This window comes from Acanthaster planci, linkage group LG09, assembly GCF_054643075.1.
Source record: "Acanthaster planci isolate LZ-2023a linkage group LG09, COTS_SCS, whole genome shotgun sequence".
Lineage (NCBI taxonomy): Eukaryota > Metazoa > Echinodermata > Asteroidea > Valvatida > Acanthasteridae > Acanthaster > Acanthaster planci.
In genome coordinates, this window is record NC_141785.1 from 1,113,036 (window position 1) to 1,138,796 (window position 25,761).

At 42.3% G+C, this 25,761-nt stretch overlaps 1 protein-coding gene and 1 long non-coding RNA gene across 6 annotated transcripts in view; both read left to right on the top strand.

The window, feature by feature from the left end:
• Positions 1 to 25,761, top strand: part of LOC110990417 (small integral membrane protein 14-like) — a 150,315-nt gene that overhangs the window by 94,326 nt on the left and 30,228 nt on the right. The gene's annotated exons all lie outside the window — the stretch shown is intronic.
• LOC110989471 (uncharacterized) lies at positions 1,871 to 25,633 on the top strand. The gene is made up of 2 exons (XR_002599620.2): positions 1,871 to 5,180; positions 13,452 to 25,633. It is a non-coding gene; the product is annotated as an uncharacterized LOC110989471 (long non-coding RNA).

Here is a 25,761-nt window from a genome sequence, read left to right on the forward strand (position 1 = left end):
CAAAAACAAACTATCCTCTGCAAAGTGAGATATTGAATATTTATTGCAGTTCGGTGAGGAAAATGTGAATATATTTTTTGGCTGTCATACTTAGCATGCAAGAGGTTGCTACCAAGGTCGCCAAGAAAGCCACACTATAAACTCACATGGAGAAAATAAAATCAACAAGCATCAATTAGAAAAATCTCAGATCTCAAATTATGTTCAAATGTAAATGGTAAAACAAGAAATCATGAAAAGTATGCATATTTTTGAAATGAAAAAATATAAAAATTCTCTTAACATTTAATTTAAGTAGTTGTAACTGCCCAGAGTGCACCAGCGAGCATCTAGAATTCAAAATATCCCCGGGTCCTAACATGGGCCACGGACCCCATGCTGTATTGGCTTCATGCTGCACACTCGCAATGTCATATGCATAGGTTCTCCTCTTTTTTTTTTTGCAACAAGAGGTGCATGCCTGATGTAGGAGTCACTGCTGATGAACCATACAATGGGGTTTCTTTAATATAATGAGCTAAATCCTAACCAGGATCCTAACTCAGTGCCTGATTGCCGACAAAGACCTCACATCTCCTTCAGTGGTATGGATTGTTAAAACTACAATCAAGAACGCTTGTTAACGCAGTTGACACTAATCCGCTTAGAACCTCTATTCATGAGTGGAGGGCCTGGGAAGCAGACTGTGATAAGCTATTCGTTTCAGTGACTTTGAAATGCCAACGGGCCAGATCGACCCTACTAGATGAGAAAGGCAATAATACAGGTGGAGGATCATACCAGCCAGGAAGTGGGTGGGCAATCTCATCTTGTAGAGAAATCGGCCGTCAGGGGATACCACACCTTACTGTGATTGGCTAGCTTGAGTACGGTGGGAACATTATTCAAAGTTGATATGTATGAATTGGGAAGTTACAAAGTAGGGGTGTCAAGTGAAATCAAGTTCATACAAAAAAATGCGGTTCCGGTTGGCTTAAATTGGAACAAGTGTGACACAGAAGGAAAGGGATCAATCAGAAAGCCAGGGGGGGCCTGGTGAATTATATACAACAACCTGATGAATTTGTCTGAGGCACATCTGTCTGAAGTTATGTGGAATCACTGGTGACTGAATTCTGAAAGGCGACCGCCTACTGGGCTCCAGGGAAGGGGTATGATAACTCTCCAGTTGTCAGAAGCACTTGTTGGTTTGCAACCCCCAGCACTTTGGAGACCACGCATATCTGGGGGCCGACTGCTGTTGGAGGCCTATAAAGATGAAGACTGGCCTGCATCTGTCTTGGATCCACAAGATGAACTCTGGTTGGAAGAGATATTTCTTGGTCTCTTCCTTTGAGCATTGATGGTAGAAGAATGGCATTTGGCCGAATACCAAAGCTCCAACTTGTCTTTTGTCTTGAGACATTTGGCTTCCTGCATCATGGCCTCACTGATTTTCTTGTCAAATAGATTGCTCCTTTCCAGAGGAAGATCTAATAGGCCATGTTCAGATCCAACTGATGGGAGGGATAAGGATAATGGAACATCGCAGTAGGGAAGTTGAAGTAAAGCCTAATGCAAATTTCCAAGAGAAAGTCCCAGCAATCATGTTACTGGCATTTATCAAGGAAGGATTTTCATGACATCAAATAAGAGTGTCAGGAGGGAAAAGGATGCTAACGTTTTGGTCTTAGCCTAAAAAAATTATTTACTGAGTAAGGGTTCTCGTGTCTCAGTAGATCTTTTGCCTCAGAAGATAGAGTGGGGGTTGAAAAATCAAACTTCGTTTTGTCAGTGGAGTTATCTGTTATTCTTGAACCTGCTTTAAACCATCATTCATAATATCTGCCCACGATATCCATCTACAGGGAAAGAGGGCTGTTTAAGTTTGGTTGTACCCGTATCCCTACGGCAGGACGGTTAAGAGGGCTCACTTGGGGAAGGAGAAAATTGAAGCAGCCTGTCCAATGGAGAGGCCATCTGCATCGAGTAGAAGAGAAAGAAGGAGTGAGTATATCGACTTTTGTGTCAGATAGGCTCCAGAACAGTAGTTCCTGATTGTTGAAGAGATACATCAAGAACTCTATTATGAGGGAAAAAGTTACTTCAGTTGGATTCGCAGCATGCTCTTTACACCAAGAGTTGAAATGTCGAATGTGGCTGTCATAAACTTTCTCATAGACAAGCGTCTGCTTCTGGCAACCAGAGCAGCAGTGTGTTGAAAAACCCCTGCCTGGTGAAATGATTGTTGGACAATGTCCAACACACTAGGTGCAAATGAAGAGGATCCAGATGGAGATGGTGAGACTTGGGCTGAAACAGCAGGTCATGGCGCAGGGGCACTAACAGGGGAATATTGACCAGAAACCTCATGATTTGGGGAAATAAAGGCTGTCTCGGTCAGTATGGTGAGATGAAAAGAACTCAGCAATGTTCTTTCTCTATCTTTGACAGCACCCTTGGGACCAGTGAAATGGGAGGAAAGGCATAAGCCAGGAAACCTTTCCAAGAGAAGCCCAGAGCATCAGTCGTCCACGCTTGAGGATGTGGAAATCTGGTGCAAAATGTGGGGAGTTGAGCAGATGAGATACAAAGAGGTCTACATGCAGCCTGTCAGTTGCTCGGAAGAGGGCACGGACCAACTTTGGCTGAAGAGCCAACTCTGTCAGGCAAACCCTACCCCGAGAAAAGAGCATCAGCCACGTCGTTCTTTTTTTCCGGGAATGTGTTCGGCAAGGACCAGGACAGAATTACGAATGAACTGCTGAAGCGGATCCCAGGCAAGGAGGCAAAGGGTAGGCGAGCGAATGCCTCCTTGGCGATTGATGTAGGCGACAGCAGTAGCGTTGTCTGACTGAACCAGAACTTTCTTGCCTGTCAGGAACGGCCAGAAATGACAAAGAGCATTGAAGATTGCATGGAGCTCAAGACTGTTCATGTGGGAGTCCTGCAAGGTTGACTCCCATTGGCCGGAAATCTGATATGGCGGAAGGCTGGTGCCCCACCCGTAGGTCGAAGCGTCTGTTGTAAATCTAAAAAATTTAAACAATCTAAATCTAAAAAATCTGATTTAAATTTTTAAAATCCGATTTTTAAAATTTTTTTTTTTAAATCATGATTTTTATCAACCCTGCTTGGAAGACCACCATGTTAGGTGGTGACTTAAGAAGACCAGCACCAGCATGAGAAGGACCAGATAATCTGTGCGCAGTCTGAAGTGAGACAGGAGTTGGAGTTGGAAAGGTCTCATGTGGGGTCGGCACCAAAGGACAAGGTCGACAAGACTGGCCATGAGACCAAGAAGTTGTAGCTAAGCCCATGCATTTATCTGTTGACGAACTCAAAACAGGGACCACTCTGGTGAATACTCACAGAGAGGTGGAAAGACCGAGAGTGTGAAACTCATAGGTCTGACCCTGATACGAGAGGTGCAGGAACCGGCGATCGTTGGGATGAATGGGTATGTGAAGGTAGGCATCCATGAGGTCGATCGAAGCCACCTAAGCTGGAGTGGAGATTCAGCAAAGAACTGTGCGAAGGGTCTCCATCCAGAACTGCCTAGGGCGGATGAATTTATTCAGCAGCTTTAGATTGAGAATCGGTCTCTATTTCTCAGAGTCCTTCTTCGGGGTAAGGGAAAATGTTGACATGAAACCCGTGCAGAAATTGAGTGCTGGAACTGGAATGATTGCCCACTTCTAAAGGAGGTTCGCAATTTCCAACTCCAAGGCCCTTCACTTGGACTGACTGATGGGAACCAACCATGGCCGAAACACCGTGTTGGGCGGAGAGGCACTCGTGAACTTGAGGCGGTAACCATGTAGAAGAGCGTCAAGGACCCATCTATCTAATGTTATTTCCCCCCCCCCATAACCCTGCGAAAGATAGAAAATGGCCCCCAATGGGTTCGGGATTGATGACCGAAGAAGGGGTGGAATAGTCACTGATGCCGACCCCCGAAAGACCGTGGGGGGCAGTAGGTGATACCACGCTGGGCACTGGAGGAAGCCGGAGCCATAGAGCGTGAATGTTCCCAGGTGGAACGCAAAGGCCAAGGAACATGTCAAGGAGTCCCTGTAAGATGATGCACCTGAGGAGCGGAGTGTTGCGGAGGCCTTGGAGGAGTCGGACGAGGAACACAAGGATTAGAGTTGGCTTGCTGATGAAAGGAGATCTTCTGGGCATTGTTGATCCCCTTGACCTCACTTTCGAGAAGAGAAGTAAATTGACCCGCAAAGATATGTTTGGCAAACAGGGGAAGACTCTTGAGGGTGAAATTAACTGACTTGTGGAGAATACTCACAGCCAGAAGAGCCAATTTCCTACAGGAAGCTGTAGCACGAACAGATACCCTGGCAAAGTGCTCAAGCCCTGTAAGCAAGGAATCGTCTAGGCATGCAGTGAAAGGCCATGGTCACAAACTCACAAGCCCGGGACAAGAACTTGGTAAGGAGGAGGAGAAAAGCCATGCAGTTGATACCCGAGCGAGCAGCTAAATCAACATCCTTCAGAGCCGACTCCATTTGCTGAAAATTCCTATTTGTGAAAGATTTCACCCTGTTCGGAAAAATCTTATCTCTGGCCATGTCGGGGAAGTCTGGAACTGAGACATATTGATCAAAATTAGCCCGTGGGAACTTAAAAACTGGTGTGGGCGGAAGCCTGAAGTCCACCGCTTGGCCTTCAGCAGTCTGTCTATTGCATCTGTACAAGAATGATCAAGGAGAAACTCTGGGAAGAGGGGGGGAAGATGAGGTCTCTCCGGGTAAACGACGCTTGAATGGGGATCCCCCCCATCATCAGGAGGTGATGGGGTAGGCAGTCCCGGGACTTTTATCATCTCCCACTGTGGAAGATGTAAGCGAGACTCGAACGGCAAAAGATCGATCACCGAAAGGAGCTCATCCTCATTCAGAGACTGACCTGAGCCAGAAATACAAAGAAAGGTCAGGACTAGAAGCAAAACCCACCAACAAAATGGTAGTTTGTTTATTCATGGACTCTACAATCGTACACGAAACCAATACACCAGTAGAGGCCGCTCTTAATGGGAGGACTGTGTGAATAGACTCCGCCCGGAGCAGTGAGCCCCACAATTACTTGTGTGCATCTTGTGCCAACAGGACCTGAATAAGGGCTATCTCAGGGTCATGCTACTCACAACTCACACTGCGAAATAGCGATCTTCTCTTTACTCGACCGTAAGTTCCCACAAGCAATTCTTATCTCACCACCAAATAGCCCCTCAACCTACCAAGCCCCTCAACAACACTCGGGACTAAGCACTGGCCACACTTACACTCACGTACAAGGTGTATCAAACCTCACTAGTTGCTTGCTCTGCCTAAACTACAGTTTTGGGTATGTTATAGCAGAATTGAACCAAATGCAAGGTTCTACTATAACACAGTCCCTTCGCACCTTGTATCCCCTTGCAAGCCGGCTGCTGCCATGACTACACCTGCGCACGCATGCTACATGTGACCAAGCAGTGATTAGCATTGCCCAATAACCTACATGCAAGGTAAAGCATAAGCGATGTGTCCGCTTGACACACGTCTAACGTGAGTATACATCTGCCCTCTGTTACAGTGCAGAGTGCCATCTATCGCCCTCATTGCACCTGTCACCTAGTACCCTCTGCCGTGTCACAATATTTATGCCCTTGTTGTGTCATACTGTAAAAATTCAATGTTTAGTTTTTGCGTCATATGATGAAATAGAAATGATGCGGCACAGCCCAATCTTCGGACACGGATTGGGTTTGTCTGTTTTTTCATTTGTTTGTCCACGAGGAAGTTTTGCAAGTTTTAAATTTCCTCTTGTATGAAATATTGAGATATTTATAAAATGTTCACACAATTCGTTTTCGAGTGTAAAATCAATAGCCTTTCCCCAATGGGCACTTGACCATTCAACCTGGCAGTGAAAATGATCCCACCGCCCGGTCAGACATTAACGCATGGAGAAAATCGACCAAACACTTAAAGCAAACAGCTCTGAGGTGGGTTATTCCATGAAGTTGGAGACACCTAGTTATTTGCCTACAGTCTGAAAACTTTGGAGTAAATCACATGGCTACTTAAATAATTATCCATTTAAATTTACATTAAAAAAAGAATACTGAGAGGTATATTGTTGAATCATATTGTTCATATTTGTGGAAACATTTTTTGCAGCATAAAGCATGAAAAGTGGTTTCTGGTTATAAAAAAAAAACAATATTTTGTGACAAAATAAATGGGCACTTAAGAAACGAAGAGAGTGGGTTGAAAGTATATGTAAACATTGTCTTCTCTTTTACATATCCGCATCCATATCAACCCTCTACAGTTCACTGTATAGTTTATGTTTACTTCATAAGTAAGCCCCTGTGTTGTTCGAGGGTACGAACGTAACATGTGGTATTGCCTGCCTGTTTGGATGCATCATAAATGCTTACCACGCAAAACACGGACATCGTTGGCCATTTTGCCGTTGTGATTAACTGGCTAGCATTGTGTGAATTGTCCATAATTGTTGTGAATTGGCTACTGTGGTAATTTTTCAAGGATTAAGACGGGTTTTTATCAATTTTTGGGACAATTTTTGAAGCTTTAATCCCCATTCATGCCATTCAGCACAGACAAATTGACTCAAAAAATATCCAACTTACTGACCCTATTATGAGAGGCATGTAATCGCAAGCAGAACTATTATTTTTTTTGGCCTAATACGACTTTACCTGAAATAGCTCCCGGGCTCAGTGAAACAGCTTCTGAAAATCTCTGAGTTTTGAAAGGCCAGGAGCTGTTTTTAGCTTCTGGGCAAAAAAAAGCTTAATGTCGACCCCTGTATAATGTCTCTAACAATTTCATCCGTGCTCATTTTGTATTGACAATTGTGGTAGCTTGTCACTGTGAGCTTCATGTCTTAAGGGCATTGTAAATCTTCTGCCAGCAACACAGGCACAGATTATAATGTAAATAAGGTATAAAGTGTTTATTTTGATATTCTTTGTTCACATTGGCACATTTTATACATGAAATTCACATATTTATAATCATACAATAGGTGCATTTTTTCATTGGTTTTCATTCCCTTTGCATTTTGTCGTTGAATTTTTCAGATTTTGTTTGCTCTGACGTCAGCATTAGATATTACATACATGATGACAAGGAAAAACTTTCAACTTGATATAAAAAAGAAGACATCCATTGAAACACAAGCATAAGGAAAAACAATTTTTTTTGATGACCCGTAATTGCCATGTAACATGAAAACCTTTCTATCAATCTTTGCAAACTTGGTATCAAAAGTTGTGCAAGACTTTAAAGACTTTAAAGTAGTCGAAAAATTTCCAAGGGGGAGGTAAATTTAATCTCCCCAGTGTTGTGTTCGAGTCCAACATAAGTCCCTTCACAAGGCTAGTCATAAGGCTAGCCCATGTTGACATGGTGGATGTCAACATGGGTGGTTGTGTTTTTATTTCTTTCCTTTTTTAACCCACAATTGTTAACTATCTTACCTCCTCTGCAATGGTTTTTACTTGTCTTTTGCCTTCAATGCGTTCTCAGTATAATCATCTTTAGATTTATCAGACTGTGATTTCCTTAGCCAATGTTATCTTTTGGATGGTGACAGATTTCTTCTTGATGATTTGAACTTGTGTGGCTATGTTCAAAATGGCCGCCTACTTATCGCACACATGTTCAATGGGACATGCAACAGCAATGACTTTCACAACCTGTGTGGTCTTGCTTTGTACGATTTCAACATCGTCTCTCGCTCTCATCATTCAGACTGGGATCTTCGACGGTTACTACCATGGACTGTTATCTACACAAACAATCTGGGCAGACCATAATATCCCTGAGCCTGCGTTTGATTGTTGGAATCTGTTCCCCTGGATTAGGAACTTGGCCCTACACTACACGATCTCCCATAAACCCAGGTATTGCAAAGTCTCTATTGCTTATTATAGCAATTGCACGGCAAGTTTTCAACTGACTCATCTACCTGTTGACTTGTCAGGCGACATTGAAGCTAACCCTGGCCCTGCCAAATTCCCCTGCTCCCAATGTGAGAAACCAGTCAGGAAGAACCAATGGGGCATTTGTTGTGATTCCTGTGACTTATGGACTCATGCAAAATGTGTTTCCATCAGCGTAGCAAGATACCACCAGCTTGCTCAGAATTTAACCGGTGTCATATGTACTCTGCCATTTTTGTAGTCTGTGACTTTAATATCAATTTCTGCCCTTCTGTAATCCGTACAGCTGGGTTACTAGATCGGCTCCAGCATGCTTCCAATATTTTAAATTTTCATCAAATGGTTAACCTGGTTACTCTTAGGAATTCCTCTGACAACATGAAGAGGTCCACCCTTGACCTGATTTTTACTAATAGACCTGATATCGTCAGTCATGTTTCTGCAGCACCCAGTTTGGGCCTTAGTGATCACAATGAAGTTTTATTTGATTGTTCTACCACTTTTGACAGTAAATCTTTGAACCATACTTTTTATCAGTACGATAAGGCTGACCAAACTGTTCTGTGTGATACACTTGATCAGGTGCATTGGGACACACATTTATTGCCTGACTTAGGTATTGACCAAATTTGGGATAACTTACAGGTTTACTCTTTGCTGTCATCCATGATGTTGTTCCAATGGCCAGGCAAAAAGGTAAAAGAAGGCAGCCTTGGATCACTGGTGAAGAAAAAACATACGGCTTACAAAGTGGCTGTGAGAAACAGTAATAATGTCCATCTCTGGCTTTTAAGTATAAAAACCTACGTAACAAGGTTAAATATGTCACCAGGAAATCTTACAGTCATTATTTAAAGGATTTGGCCAACAACTGTAAAACTAATCCTAAACGACTCTGGTCGTTTGTAAGCTCAAACCATAAAAAATTGGCAGTTGCCTGTCTACACATTGAGGGGAAACTATAACTGATTCTGTGACCATTGCTAACAAATTTAATCATAGCTTTCAACTGAATTTTCATACTGACAGTAATTCTTTCATTCCTGTTAAGTGTAGTCACACCTGTAATCAGTTTAGGTTGACCTTTATTTTTATTTATTTATTTCTGATATTTATACAGTGTAACCTATTCACCATAAGGTGGTCTCCCAAGGGCCCTGACATATACATTAAAGAAAAAAACCACACATGTACAATGAACAAATTAAATACATTTTAAAATGAATTTAAAAATGAAAATTAAATATAACTTAGAATTTTATCTAAAAAAATAAAATAACATTAAAACTGTTGAAGAGCTGATTTTAGAGAATGTTTAAAAATGCCAAGTGACGGTGCCGATTTCACAGATTGGTCCAAATTATTGCACACTGATATCAGTGTGAGCAAAGGGCTGTGTCTTAGACATTCAGAATGAAACTTTGGAACAAATAGTGAACTTATGGCATGCCGCATATTATAATTATGGATCTGGTTAGTTGGAGTTAAACCATCCTTTAAATAAGCTAGTGCCAAATTATGCATACATTTGCACATTAGAACAGCACAATGGTAAATAAATCTTTGTTTCAATGGTATCCATTTTAGCTCACGAAATAAATCAGTTGATGGAGTATTGTAACCCTTACTCAAGATAATTCTAGCAGCTTGTTTATAAAGTTTCTCAAGCTTGTTATTATGTGTCTGGAACCTATTAGACCAAATCCGGGCACAGTAATCAAAGTGAGGCTGGACAAATGAGTTGTAGAGAAGCAGCAAGGAATCGGTCCAAATATAAGGCTTGACCCTTCAAAGCATACATAATTTGGATTGGAGAGATTTACAAACTTTCTTGACCTGGACATGCCAATTCAATTCTTTATCTATTAAAAGTCCAAGGCACTTGGCTACTTTCACACGTTTTAAGACATTACCACAAACACTAATGCTAGAGTTGTCGACACTTTTTACCTTAGCCCTGGAACCGATAAGCATAACAGCAGTTTTGTCAAGATTAACTACGAGACGTTTTTCCTTTATCCAGTTCATGACTTGAGTGACTCCTTGAAGCATTTTTTTTCTATTTCCTTGCGACTTACAGATAATGTAGTGTCATCTGCATACATATCAATTACACCTTCAGTGACAGAGTAAGGCATAGCATTGACATAAATAGAGAAAAGTAGCAGTCCCAGGATAGACCCTTGGGGAACTCCTGTACAAATATTTAAAGGACGAGAATTTTCGCCTCTGAAAAAGACTCTCTGAGTGCGATCCATTTAACAGTGTTGTCAGAACACCCAAATAATCTCAGCTTTCTTAACATTAACCACTTGCTGCTGGGTGGATTTTATTTTAGCAAGACAAGATGCCGGCTCATTTTCAAGATTTCCGTTTTCAAAATTCTTCAAAAATTCATCATTTCATTTAATGGCTGTTTATATCAAAAAGAAGGACTCTTTGGGCACTGTTTTAAAGCTGACAGGTAAAATTCATTGACTCCTGAATATTTCAGCCAGGCCTGCAGCCTTGGAAAAAGAGCCCAGATTGTGCAGTGTTACGTAAGATTCTTTTTTTTCCCAAAACCGGCACAGTGCACTGCTGACCTCTTTTCAGTAGGGGCCAGATTAGCGTTCAGTGGTGCTATGTGGCTCATCGCTGTGGTGGTGGAGAGCTTTTGTCCCCGGTGGTAATCCACTCGCTCTAAATGCCTCAAACTGTGGTATACTGTTTCAAAACAAGGCTAGATTATCTCCACTATTCAGAGCGAAAAAATGTTGGTAATGCCCAGCAGCTCAGTCTTTTGTGCTGAGCACGGTCTTTTGTTATAAGGCCCAACTCTTTCGTCCCAGTTCCGGGCTCCCCGGCTCTGCATATAAAGTCTATGTACTCAAAAACGGGTCGCCCGGTAGGAAGTGGTTAATAGAGCGGTACTCGATACGCTTTTCACTGACTTAGTAGTCTTATTAAAATCCCTTACAGCATAAATAAAAAAGTGATCACTAATACATGGTAAAAAACACTTTGTTCATGGTAAAAGGTAGGATTAGGAAAATTAGTATTAACAGTTCTGCTGTGATTTGTGACCCTGGTAGGGGACGCAATTAGCTGGGTAAAACTGTTTAAAGATGTCTGAAAAGGTAGATTACGACTCTGAGTATCAGACGCTGGAGACAACAAATCATGGTTAAAATAACCAAGAATGATGCATTCTGTTCCAAGATCGGAAACACGATCGACATTCTTATCAAATTTAGTAAGGAAGTCACAGTCAGCGTTTGGAGGTCTATAAAAACTTCCGCCAAGACAGGGAGATTTGTGTGGATAACAAGTCTCAACCCAAGCATTCTCTAGATCCTCTGATTCCAGGTTATACCTACACTTGCTATTAAATTTGTCAGAAACATATATAGCAACTCCTCTGCCTTGCCTATTTCTATCTTTCCTATAAATGTTAAACCCATCAACTGCTATTTCGGAATCAGAAACAGAGATATCACACAATGTCACATTAAAGGGCTTATTTTTCAATAAAACACGTAATAAATCATTTTTCCCAACAAGGCTATTGATAATAAGATGGCCATATTTTATACCCTTTCTTTGTATCCGTGGGATACTGCCATCAACAAGTTCTTGAGTATGGCTTACACATGTACCTAGTAATGATTGCTGGAACCCCTCATATTCTGCTGGTAACGTTTCCACTCGACCACCCGGAAGGGTAGGGGATGACAATGTTGCGTGGAGATTTTGTTCTGGCTTGTTTGTCGCATCTTCAGATGGGGAGCTCGAAGCGGTAGTCTGTTCCTGGTCTTCCATATGGGATTCCGAAAACCCCCATCTTGCCCTGGTCTCCTGGGTACAGCATTGGCATATGATGTTAGGTGGGCAGATGCAGATCTCCCCGTGGAATGCCATTTACCGGGAGAACGAGTCTCAGGATACAAATGAAGAAGGATATTCTTGACAATTAACTGTGACCATACTTGCTAAGATGAATCCCATCTGGGCACAGATATTGATATTTAATGTTGTCAATAAAAGCCTATCCTTGCTTGCACGTGAATGCCTTGAGTAAATGGTTGGTGGTGATGAATTTTTTCCTTCTTGATCAGTTTCTCTGTTACGATGTATAATACCTTAGATGGTCACATGAGATATGTCAGTCTCGGCCTTTAGCTTTTTAGCTACAGACACTATCTTACTATAGACTTTGTCAGCTTCGTCATGAATATTATTTGTTCCTACATGAAGAACAAGTTCACTGGGTCTATCCACTTCAAGCGAAACACAAGAGGGTGTGTTTTTGGGTACATAATGGAGATCAATGGGTACACTGCGCCATGAGGCACGCAAGTATATGCGCGTTTGAAGCAGAGCACGCTGAGTACGTGTAACTAATAATATTCCGGCGTACACTTAGAATGCGTGCAAGAATGCACTTGTAACCACCTGTCTTTCTTTCGCCGATGGGGTTGCACTTCAGCTCGGGGCGGATACCATTTGATCTGGTCCTTGGCTTGAGGACAGATATCATCGACCTTGGCCCTGGAACTTGCAGAGCATCGGATATGCTTAAACCTGCTCAGACGTGGACCACTAATATGTTTCACCATCAAATCACCGACTATGAGAACATCAGTACTGGAATCTGCTGTTTCTCTTTCTACTTTTCTATATATTGATGTAATTGCAGTTGGAAGGATGGGGGACTGTGATGTTCACCGCTGTTGTTATTCTCTCAGACAGGTAGATTTAAAACATGGTAGTAAGTATCGATTACATTTTCTGCCTCAGCAATGCTGTCGTTGGTTATCTGTTGATCTAACAATCGATCAGGTCTTTGCAGGGCTACCAAACATCTTCTTGGGTGGTGGAGTACGACTGCCGTTTTCTAGAAGATCTATACACACCTTGAGCTCGATGTTCAATAATGGTATCTTTGGACGCACTCTCATTGACAGTGCGTTTTAAGTCAAATTATCTCATTCTGCATACTAATAGTAATCCCGCAGGGGCATTCAACTATTTTGGTGTTAGAGTTTAAGTCTTTTTATAGGTTTGATGTTATATTTAAACTATGTCCTTTTTATGTCTATATTGTATGTAATATTTTTAATTATTTTGTTTACCCATTGTAAACTTGACCTGCAAAATAATTAATGAAATGAAATAAGTTACAGGGTGAACAATGAGAAAAGATTGCTTTTGTCACAATTCATTTGAACACTTTGTGAATTGCTTAGGAAGATAGAGTGACTTGTGGTGGACTTACAGGGACTTGCATGACTTCTGATGGACTCGAATACAACACACCACGTGCCCACAGACTCTTGACCAATCAAAAGCTATTATACTGTTTCGTATCCAGGTGCCAGCACATGATTTACACAGTGGGCATTATCAAATGTGGATACGGTCAAGTTGCATGTTGTTGAATAAGGAGGCTGTTTGAGGTATTTATGAATGAATGATAAAAGAATATCTGATGTAAAATTATTTCTTTTTGTTTTAAAAGGATCCAGGACCAGCTCCACCAGCTCCTTCTCTAGACTAGATGCTACTGTTTCGAGGAAGTAATGATGAATGATGGAAAAGTGCTTTGGTTGTGGGGGATGTGTTTTTGTGAGCATATTTTTCAGAGGGGGATGGAGCCATAAAATAATACCTTTTAAAAGTAAGCATTTTTTATGCAGTTCCATAGTAGCAACTTGTACTATTTATTTTTAACAACTATCACTACTACATGTATAGTGCACAGATAATACACATATTTTGATACAGGGACTTAAATGTACCAGTACCACATATACTCTGTGGCTCTATAACAAGTGAACACTTGTTTAAAATTAAAATAGGGAAGAAAAACAAATTTTATTTTCGTTCTTTCATGTTCTATTTAAATAACATACATTAACTAGAGAATGTCTGGTCACAGATTAACATGTGATATTTGATGCCTCCATGTATCATGACACAACCAAATTTAGCTTCAAACTCGTAACTGTCACACTTCTTTTGAAATTGATACAGTCCTAAAATTTGCACATTGGAATGATTGCTGAATTTTCAGGTCTCCTGCCTTCAAATATCTCTGCCCAGCCTGCGTTCACATACCCCTGCCCAGCCTACATATACCAACTTTCCATGTGCCTATGAAAAGACTTGATTATTCGTACTGCCCCTTGACCCTCCATAACACACTGCGGTCCCACCACCATGTTCACCCTTCTTTTCTCAGCGCCTATCATTTACAGACGTGTCTTTACAGTATCTTCAGAGTTTGGAGTTCATTACCTTTCACATTTGTGAATCAACCTGATTCCTGGTTACGATTAAAGAGTGATTTCTTATCTGTTGGCAATAGTGCTTATTTTTGTATTTTTTTTGGTTCTTTTCTGCCCCTTATTGGCAAGCTGCGAAGCAAATGCGAGCCTAAGTAATACTGATTTCTGTCTTCTGTCCGTCCGTCTGTTGGTCGGTGCGTTCGTCCAGCCATCCTCAAATGTTAAAGTACCTTGCAGATCCATAGGTGTTAAAATGGGTGTCAGCTCGTAAGTCCGACACCTCATAAGTCCGCAAAAAGGTTTTTAAAAAGTCCATAAGTCCGACACCTCATAGGTTCGATGCCTCTTAGGTCCGACAAATGCATTTAAAAGTTCCAATGGTTTTTTGGCCCATAGCATACATCCAACGCCTGAAATAATCCGACGCCTCGAATGTCCGGTGTTTGATTTGACTGCGGATGAGACGGCGCTGGGAACAAGACTGGTTCCCAGTGTCAAGTATGGTATACTATTTATGACACGCAGCCTCACATCGCGCGGGCCCACACTTCTCCATGTTTCACAGTCAATCGTACTGACGCCTCATATTAAGTCTGACACCTCGTTAGTCAGACATCGGATTTATGAGGGGTCGGACCTTTGAGCCCATAAATCCGACGCCTCACAAGTCCAAAAATTCGGACTTTTCAGGCGTCGGACTTACGATACGCACCCTCAAAATGTGCCATTGAGTGCTTGTTTGCTTCCTCTTGGAATTCCATCAGTATTTAAATAGTCTCATATGGCATTAATGTTTAGAAACTTAACTACCATGTCAAAGTAGACATGGTAGATATGGGATGATGGGGGGTAGAATTGTAGAGGATAGGATAATGGGGTTGGATACAACTGCAGAACTGTACTTTAGAGGAATTTCAATTATGCACCATCCATCAGACTCACAAATGCACTGCTTATATAATCATCCAGGTCTAGTCTGATTGTACTGAACCCACATTCTTCAGGCATTCCTCTCTCCTGTAAAGAACTGTGAAGCGTTTGTACCCATATCTCCCTTGCTGGTGGTCTTTGTTGATTTACTTCTAAATGACAGGCACCTTTCAAAACATAGTCTGCACACAGCACTAACTAGGTTTTTTCCTAGAGTATAATGAATTTTATTGCTGTGGTCGATTAAATATCTTGCACATCTGTATTGTAGTTGTATGTCAACCAATCTTGTAAAAGATTTTGATGAAGCTTGGTTAGTATAATTTAGTAACCATATTTGTATAACTTGGATGTCCCTTAACATAGCTGTTATTACAGGAAAGAAATTCAAATTCATAACAAGCAGCGAGCCATGACGCCTTTGCCCTTCTAGTTCTGTGCATTATTTACAGGTTTGGGGCCTACTATTGTATCGTGTTGTGTGTGGCTGTTAAACAGGGCTGACGGGCATCCCTTTGTTCTGAGTGATGTGCGTACGTTCAAACAATAACGGCCCACCATATTCTGCTGTATGGGTCTGGCTGTGGAGCGGGGACCTTATGAGCTGCCCTGATCCCTTGTGGTGTGGTTGTGTTGTCTGAGACTAACAGCCATGCCAGGGAAAGACCCAGTGGAGTGGCTAGGCCAGGGTTGAGTGTGCAGTGCCGCAAACTACCCCTGACCTTTATCTACATTGATTAGGTTGAGCATGCAGTGCCACAACACTCCCCATGATCAGTGAGGACTGCTGTTTGGATTGATCGGGTTGAGGGTGCTGTGCTGCATAACTACCCTTGATTACTGACGACCACTCTCTATACCCAGTGATTGGGTTGAGCATGCTGTGCTGCAACACTATCCTTGTTCACTGACGACCACTCTCTCTACCCACTGATCGGGTTTAGCATGCTGTGCTGCAACACTATCCTTGATCACAGACGACCACTCTGCATATCACGGCTGGATCACGGCTGACCAGAGCATAATGAATTGTTCCTCTCTGTCTATGCTGGAGGTGCTGACTGTTGCTACCTACCACATCCCTGAATGACTCTGCCTACCGATGGCCCAGCAGGGATTGCAGGGCGATGGCCCGCCGTCTGCCCCAGGTCCCTCACCGGCTTCTGCTCACTGTGCTTCTTCCGCTCGGAAGTCGGGCCAGTCAACCCCCTTCTAAGTGGGCAACGGGATCCATGACGAATTTGCCACGCTCCACTGCTTCTGTCACAGGCAAGTCTACAGAACAGCATGGTGCACAGCCTCATGTTGTGTTGGACGATGTTAGCCCTTTTGGACTTCTACACCACCAGGGCTTTCATCCGCTGCATCCCATCCGCAGCTCTAGTATAACCCCTGGTCTGCGGCCATAGGGCCACTGATCCTGATCCAAGGCGCTCCTCCTAGGATATGATCGACCATTCGAGGGATTCTTGCCCAGCTGCAGCTTCAACCGTCCCAGCCTTCGGTTCCCCCGTTCCAGTGAAGACTAAGAAGTGCAAGGCCAAAACCTCTTCCTTGGCTTCTTCTTCCACGTCCAAGGCCAAGAAGAAGGGCTTCTCCACACCGGCAGCCCCCACCACAACGAAGATGACAGGCAGGACCATCCCCGTCTTCAGGCCGTTCCTTCAGTCGTCCGCTCCGATCAGCAACTCGGTCCTCAGGCTCCCTTGGAGCTCCGCCCCTGGCCGCTTGTAAAACGTTCCAACCATGACCTGCCAACCGCTGGTCCGCACCGCGCCCCCAGTCCCCACAGGAGTGCGGCGCCGGTGACTACTTTCCTTCACCTTTGGCAGCCACCAATCCCAAACCTGTCCGAGGCTGTCTAGGCAACTTCATCAGGTTCTGGCGGGAAAACACTGTGGACTGCTGGGTCCTTACCACCATTGCCCACAGTTACATTCTCGAATTCACGAGCTCCCCACTATCCGGGATGGTTTTCTGTTCAACTCCCCCTCCATGCCACAAGTCCAAGCGCCTGGCTCTGGAGGAGTAGATTCCAGCATTACCATGCAAACAAGCCATCATGCCGGTACACCCAAGTCAGTTGTCCACCAGCTTCCTTTTGTTGTTCTTCCTGACACCCAAGAAAGAACCGGGAAAATGGCGACCAATAATCAACCTGAAACTGCTCAACAAATTCATCACGTAGAAGCGGTTTTGGATGGAGACTCTAAACATAGACTTGCACCTCCTACCGGTCCCATGCTGGGCCGCTTCCATAGATCTGCAGGATGCATATCTCTATATTCCAATACACAAACAGGACTGCAAGTTCCTTCGCTTCGAATGTTGTGGTCAAATCTACGAGTTTCTGGCTCTCCCGTTCGGTCTCTCCACTTCACCAAGGGTCTTCACCCGGGGCGCCAAGACACTTGCTGCTCATCTGCGGCAACGCGACGTCCTCATTTTTCAATACCTCAATGACTAGTTAATCATCAGCCATTCCTCCAATGAGGCCAAGTGTAGAAGTGTGACTCTCAAAATACATGGGACAGAGACTGTCAGTTTTATACTCCACTTTCTCTTAAATTAATTTATTCCTTAATTATTTACACAGGCATAAAAAAAACAAACAACTTGTCAAATTATTGCTTGCGTAATTAATTCTCAACTCCTTTTACTTGATGTACCATGTTGTTGCTCCAAAGAAACAAAAAACAAAACCAAAGGAAAGAAATCAGTTACTATCCTCACTTGGATGTATAATTACTCACTTCAAAATTTATAAAGAACCAATTAGGCTTCACAAATGAAAATAATCTTCAGACTTCTTTAAAAAGACTGGTAAATCACAAATTTAAAAAGTCTTAAAATGTTTCCACTACATCATGGATACATCCCTTCAACGAATCAACGGTGTAACTCCGGCTCCCAAAGTACTCTGACTGCAGCCACAACCTCGGATTTCCCAGTTCTGTATTCAGGAATCAGCGGGGTTTCCGTCATCTGGAATCGTGACTTTTAAGCAGGGGTAGCACGGGTAGCAAGGGTAGTACGATGGAATCAATCCTTGACCAATGACCATCTGAATTTAAAGAAATAACCCAAACATAGAAGTATTCCATCCTCATTTTAAAAGAAGAGGACAAATTGCTAACTGCAATTTTAACTCTGGCTACATCACACTGGTGAATTCTTTAACTTCATTAAGAGTATCTTTACATGTCACATTACTCAGAGGTTAAAGAGAAGTATAACTGCATCTTAATCAAATCAACAAATGAATCATACAACATTGTCTTCTATATTAAATAAGAAATCAACACGAGTTTCTTCAGTGGAAGATACTTGTAACTCTCAGTTGAGTTCTGCTCCTTTGCTGGCCCTGACAACAACCCTCAACAGACAAGGTATCCTCAGTCCAGTTTTGACCAAGGCTGAATTGCTGAACAGACACCTGATGTTGTGTCTGATAGGCAAAAGCTGCCTCAAGATTTGGCCTTATGGCCAACAAGAACAACTTGTAGGAGCAACGAAATCTTGTGCTATCACAGCGGAATCATTTTGCAATCTGATTCACACACTGACTTTTACTTTCCACCTCACTTTTACTACATACTTCATTCTAGCATTCTCAGACTAACTTTGAATAATAAAGGTACGGCTTTCTACCACAGCTACATCAACTCATCTAACTAAAAGAAACAGACCAAGAAACAGGTTATCTGCCATTCTGGTTTATTGTTCACAGTCCTAGAAAACACAATTAGTTAGTAACGAGGGGTGAGAAAAGCTCTCTCCCCCAGAGTCTACTACTGACTATACACAATACCTGCCTAATTATGAAAGGAGCCAAGATAACTACACAAAAGAGTCTACACGATGGGACTCCAACTGGAGGGATGAATTCAGTGGGCAAAGTTAAAGAAGAAAACTCATGGCCTAGTCAACGTAACTTGGGGGGGAGGAATAGTAAAGACAGGCTATTTGTCTACAAGGGGGATGTAAAAAGACTTTAAAAATATAATAAAACACAAATCATCTGACACCAAGGCCTGCACTTCTCTTACCTTCAATGGAGCAGTTCTCAACCTCCGCAAAGGCATTGCAACTCTGACACCAGAGTTCATCCTCAATCTGCATCAGTGTGCCCTCCAATTTCTATTGTCTGAGGCTCCTCCAGCATGAGCTTGGCTCCGTCTCCTCGGCTTAAAAGCTAGCCTGGTCGACCTCGTCCTCTGGTGTCAACTGAGGATGCAGCCACTTCAACTGCATCTCCTATCTCAGTACCATCCCAAGAGCGACCCAATTGGTACCCCGGTCCCTCTTCCATCGGACATCTGCAGTCACGTTTGATGGTGGACCATCTCAGAGTACCTGTCGGCCAGCCTTCCTTTGGCCCCTCTAAGTTTGGATGTGACCATGAAGATGGACGTGTCACTGTTTGGATGGGGAGCCTCTCTTCTTCCTCTCAGCGCCTCCAGGGTCTGGAACTCCGCCTCTAGAGGCAAACATATCAGTGTGTTAGAACTCCAAGCGGTGTTCATCGCACTTTGTCATTTCTGACAGCACTTAGTAGGTTGTTCCGTTCGAGTCCAAAGCAACAATTCAATGACAGTGGCGTACATCAATAGCCAGGACACGCACTCTCCTCAAATCTGTGCCCTTGTGTGTTAGCTCCTCAAGTGGATAAGCTATCAGGGGATCAGCCTTCAAGCTGTGCACATAGCGGGAACCAGCTGAAGCATAGCAGACGTACTCTCTCAGGGCACTGTCCAACTGACAGAGTGGACGCTTCATCCGAACGTTGTCAGCCAGATGTTGCAGAGATCGAGTGTCCTCATATCAACCTCTTCACATCCATTGACAACGCCGACCTTCCGATGTTCTACTCCAGGTTCCCTCATTCGCAGGCGTGGGCGACAGATGCCCTACATATCGACTGGTCGGGCCTTCTGGCATATGCCTTCCCTCCAATCTCCCTCATTCTGCGGGTCCTGTCTAAGATAGAACGGGAGCCATGTCAGATCCTCCTCGTCGCCCCAGTCTAGCCTCCCGAATCATGGTGTCCAAGACTGGCAAGACTCCAGGTACGACGACTGCTGGTCCTTCTGGTAAGAGAGGACATCCTCCATCAGCCCAAGTCAGGGATTCTCCTCGTTGCCCCATTCTAGCCTCGCCAACCGTGGTTTCCAAGACTGACAAGACTCTTGGTAGGACAGCTGCTGGTCCTTCTAGTCAGAGAGGACATCCTCCATCAGCCCAAGTCAGGGATCCATCACCCAACACGGGAGAGTCTTCACTTGACATGCTGGACGTTGTCCAATGATCCTTCAGGGCATCAGGCCTTTCAGCAGACACTGCGTCTATGGCGGCCCCGGCTGTCCATTCGTAAGATTTACAACAGCTGACTACAACATTTTCTAGATGGTGAGACAACCACAATGTTTCTCTAACCAAAGCTATTGTGAGTTCCATCACTGACTTCTTCATGTATCTGTTCTACTCGGGCCTCCAGGCTGCCACCATCTGTAACTACCAGTTGGCCTTGGTGGCTGTCCACTCAGGCTTCATGTCTCTGTTAATTCTGCTATCCATCATCTCCTTTGAGGGTTGTTTGTTGAGTGTCCTCACGTTAAATGCCTTGTCTTATCCTGGGACCTCGGAAGCATTCTTGCCGGTCCCCCCTTCAAACCACTGCTTGATGCGTCTGACCTGCATCTCAGCATCAAGTTGGCATTCCTCCTCGCAGCTATTAGTTGAGACAAGGTAGCGAGCTTCATGCCCTATCGATTGCCGAGGGTCACATCTGTTGGGAGCCACACGGGGTTCATCTCATCTCAACCATCGGGTTCCTGAAAACTAGACACCTACCTTCCAGCCTCCGGACATATTCGTCCCTGATATAACCTTACTTTTAGGAGACGATGCTGACAAGAGGTGGTGTTCGGTCCGGACTCTCAAATGGTACCTTTCTAGGACCAAGCATCGCCGTGCGTCCAATTCCCAGCTTTTCCTCACCACGACAAAACCTTTCCACCCTACGTCAAAGGACACTATTGCCCAATGGACCGTCTCGGCCATCATCTTCACAGAGTGCTACCTGAAAGATGTTCTGTGGAGCAAGACAGCCCATGGCAGAGCGACCCTGCGCTTGGCAGTCCAGTCAACATCCAAAGCTGTTCCGGACCAGGCAGTGGACAGTTCAGCTTAGGAGTTTCTCCTGGTGAGTGCCTCTTGCGACACCCACTTTGTTTCCTCTCTTAGTAATTATACTCCCATTGCCAACCCACCTCCAGGGTATGGTGCCATTCTGCATATGTAGGCTGGGCAGGGTTATGTGAATGCAGGAGACTCCTCCCCCACGTGGAGTGGGCCGGGTCTCCTAGTGATACTTCCCCTGCCCAGCCACTCCTCCCCGCCCCCACATCCTTCCCCCTTTAGCTCCGGTGGCTTTCACTGCTTCGAAAAGAAGGACAAACATGGCGGCGGGACCGCAGTGCATGGTGGAGGGTCAAGGGGCAGTATGCATAATCAAGTCTTTTTCAGCGAATTGTAATAGGCACATGGGAAAGTTGCATTTGTAGGCTGGGCAGAGGTAAGTATCACTAGGATGCTCGACCCACTCTACGTGGAGGAGGATTTTACTGTCAAATTCATCTTGTGAGTTTTCAAGATATGCATGTACATGTATTCAGGTTCCCTAAGCCTTACACTGCAGGTCAATGTATTGCCATTTTTACCTTTGTTTGATTTGGACACAGAAATTCTAGGCATGTCATATGCTTGGCAATATGAAGTCTTATTTTTAAAAGTTTATGATCAAAAAAGTATCCACTTCAAAGCTTCCCATGTTGATACAATTATCAAAATAAAAAAATCCCAATTCTAGTCCTGCAGGATCCTAAAGTAGTAATGGCTAGATTTACTAAAAAAAAAGATGATGATGGGTCAGCCAGTGTATCCAAAAGAATGTTTGTAAAGGCCTACCTTAGTTGGTTTCTTTTTTTTTAGAAAAAAATCTGATATATGGAATTCAAATCAGTTTTTTTAATCAAATCAGATTCTCAAATGATTGTTTTAAATTGAAGGCAAGTCAGCGTAATTATCTATTTCTAAGTAAGCAAACTTAACTGTACACATTTGTGTTTTAGTTTTCTCTTTATTTTTATGGTTTGTTAGAAAATCAAACAAATCGTGATTTCAACGAAGAGATTTAAATAAACAATTGAGTCCCCAGTGTGAGATAAAGCTGGCTTCCAATGTTACCAGCCTGGGGAACACAAGGCTGTACTAGAAAGTGTACTAGACTGTTACCGTTCATGCTGAGAAACTGGAGTAATACAAAATGAAAAGTCACCTATGTTCGCAAGGATAGTGATATGCATGTGATATTTACGTACAGTACAATACAGTGAAACTGTTCACTGTGAATGGAAAAAAAAATTCTTGTTGACATTCACATTTCCATTTTACAAGGTGTGAAAGGGTTTTGCTCATTTGGAAAGGCATGACAGTGTTTTCTCACCTGTTGGAAGGCATGAAATATTTTCCAACTCCCTTGAAAGTGTTTTCTTGTGAAAAGGCGTAAAACCTTTTGTGAAAATGTGTTGACATTTTTTCCCACTTCTGTGGAATCTTTTCACACTTGTGTTGAAAGGCATGAATATGTTTCCCCAGTGTGGAAAACTTTTTCATATTTTGTGAAAATTCTCCAGGAAGAGAAAAAGTGTGAAGAGCATTTCACATTCCCTGGTTAACTTTCATTTGCAGTGATGTGTTAATATACGAGCATGATGATCTTAAAACAGACGTAAAAGAAACGTTTTTTTAATGAAGACTGACTTAGATTCTTCGATGCAGAGGTACCTTTCAAATGTGGGTCGATAGATTTATGTAACGTACATTTCAGCAGAATGAGTCAAAAAGCTGCAAATATTATGTACAAGGGCTTCAAATGTTAACAAAGTAGCCCGTGACCGTTTGTCAATTACCCGTACATGCTGTCAAAAACATTCCTTATATATTTTTCTGTAACCAAAGACTGTACGTGTGGCTCTGTGATGTCTTGGCATTAGTTAAAACAATTATTCTCAAATTATGGATGTGCTGAGGGATCTCTATTGAGTAGTTCACCATTCAGTGTATGCCTATAAACTTAAAGGAAGAGATCAAACATAGCAATACCATGAAAGCATTTGTGTTGTAAATAAAACGTGTCACTCATACATATTCTTCTTGTTTTTGCAGTCCGTTTTCTAAACCTATTTTCACAAAGTTACTTTCAAAATGGCCACATTGGGGCATTTAGAACTCACTCAGCAGTTGAAATAGTGGAATGAATAAATTTTTGTCAATCAGTTTAGATATTACAATAACCTGCTGAGAGAGGGCATTGTTAAAATAACTGGTATCATCCAAGAGTTACCAAGTGTTGTGGCATCACTTAAAAGTGGCACTCTTATTTAGTTAATTGTTGAGGATATGCATGCACAGTGCATCAGATAGTGTGTTATTTCAGTTATTAAGAGGGATATATGACAAATAGGATCATGGTGATATCACACTTGGAGTTAGTTTGTGTGAGGCAGTCCCTGGGATAAGGCTGTTTATTCTATTTTTTCTTTTTTTTTCTTTTTCTTAAGTAGTATAGAGGTTATACGTTAACGCCTCCTCAGAGGGCAAAAGGTTTGTATTACTGGGATAGGCCAGAGTAAACTTTTTATACATTCATTGTAACTACAGGGATGCCAGCAACACATAACCTTTATATCTTAAAACATCTAAAAGTGGTGCTCTTAATTGGCAATGCTGGCAAACCAGTGCTTGTGCATTCAAGCTCCAAAAATACCCCCCAACAGTCAATTTTGAAATTTCTTTTTGGGAAAATATTTAGTTAATATCAGATGTTTGGCCCCTGCACTTTCAACTATGGTCCCAACGTGAGTTGATTTCACTTTTTACAATCTTTAAAGGATGTGAAAATGCAGTTGATTCCAATTACTCCTTTATTTGTGGTCTCAGTGGGCATATTGCATTGAAGGCACTCCCAATGTGCTCCGACTTTGCCCAATTTTGGGATAGAAACAAGTTCATAAGTCATGTTCATTCTTGAAGAACAAGTTTTTGCAATTAGACAACTGTCTGAGATCATGAGATTTGAGTGATGATATATTTCTGTCTTGAATATTTGCTAACCAAACCCCCATAAGTCACTAGAATTGGCCAAAGTGGAGTGTGACATAAAAAGTGCAGAGTCCATATTATTTTTTTTATTTAGGCCTGCTTCCTATTGGTAAATGAAATATTATTTATGTGGATCATGTTTGTGAAGTGTATCATAAGTTCCTCAAGTTACAAAACTTGGTCCATTTACCTTTTAATCTGCATATGCAGTGCTCTTGATTGAAGTACAATATGTTTGAAATATTCTGGCAACTAGACCTTGAGGGAGAACCAGTTGTTTCCAAATAAGAAGTATGGTGCAAGTATCCTGTCAAATTTGAAAAAAAATTACAGGTTTCTTTTGGAAGAAGGAACCTGTCTGAAACCTCCTACTCTCTATTTCCTCCTACTCTATTTCTAATACCTGATCTCTAAACTTTCTATTTCTAATTCCTGATCTCTGAACTTTAAACATAAAGAGTTAAATTTTCCAGGGATCAACCTTCAGAGTGACCTAAAATGGGGCATCATAATCGTCAATGATTGGTACACTAACAACTTGAATTAGGTATGGATGAATTAGTTATTGTGTACATGTATAATGTAATATACCATCCCTGTTTGTTTTTGCATTCATTATTGACATTTGCACAATTTAACTATTAGAATTCAAAAGATTTTGTCGAATGTGTCCTTCTGGGTAGTAATCATTATAATTATAAACAGACCTACACCTACTGGATTTAGATTGTATGAGTGAAAGCACAGAAAAGCTGTGTTGTAAGTTTGTTTTAAAACCTTACCAATCAGACTCATTTCCTGACTTGCTCCTAAAATCTAACAGAAACCCACGTATTTGATAGGCATCAAGGCTCTACTAAAGATTTCACAATTGCCCTATCCTGTATCTGACCAGATTTCTGAATAACACACTATTGTATCAGATGCACAAACTCAACTGAAAGGAATGAATGCAACCTAACAATGGAATGAAAGGGAGGCCAAAGCCTGCAGCTGGCCATAGAAGGGACTAAATCCTACTTCCTTGGACAATCTATTTTTGGGGTTTTTGGTCTATTTTTTTTTATGAATACAATTTCAAGTTGTTTTTTGAGTTATGATTAAGCACAGGGGGTGAACCATTATGCCACATAATTTTGACCACTTGGACTATTTCCGTTTTTACTTATGTCATCTGGCATTGACTTGTTTGAGAGGTTACGTTTTCCATCAACTTGTCATATTATGGATCATTCCTCATATTTGGAAATGGCAAATATTCCAGATGGCAAATATTTGTATTTTGGCTATTAAAGTGGTGGCTATGAGATGCTTCAAATTTATTTAACAGTTTTGTTATTTTTGAAGTATTGAACTTTTGGGTATGATTCTGAAATGACAAAAAGATGATAATGAATTGATAGAATACAATTCGCACATGAAGACAGTCTCATATCAAACCTTTAT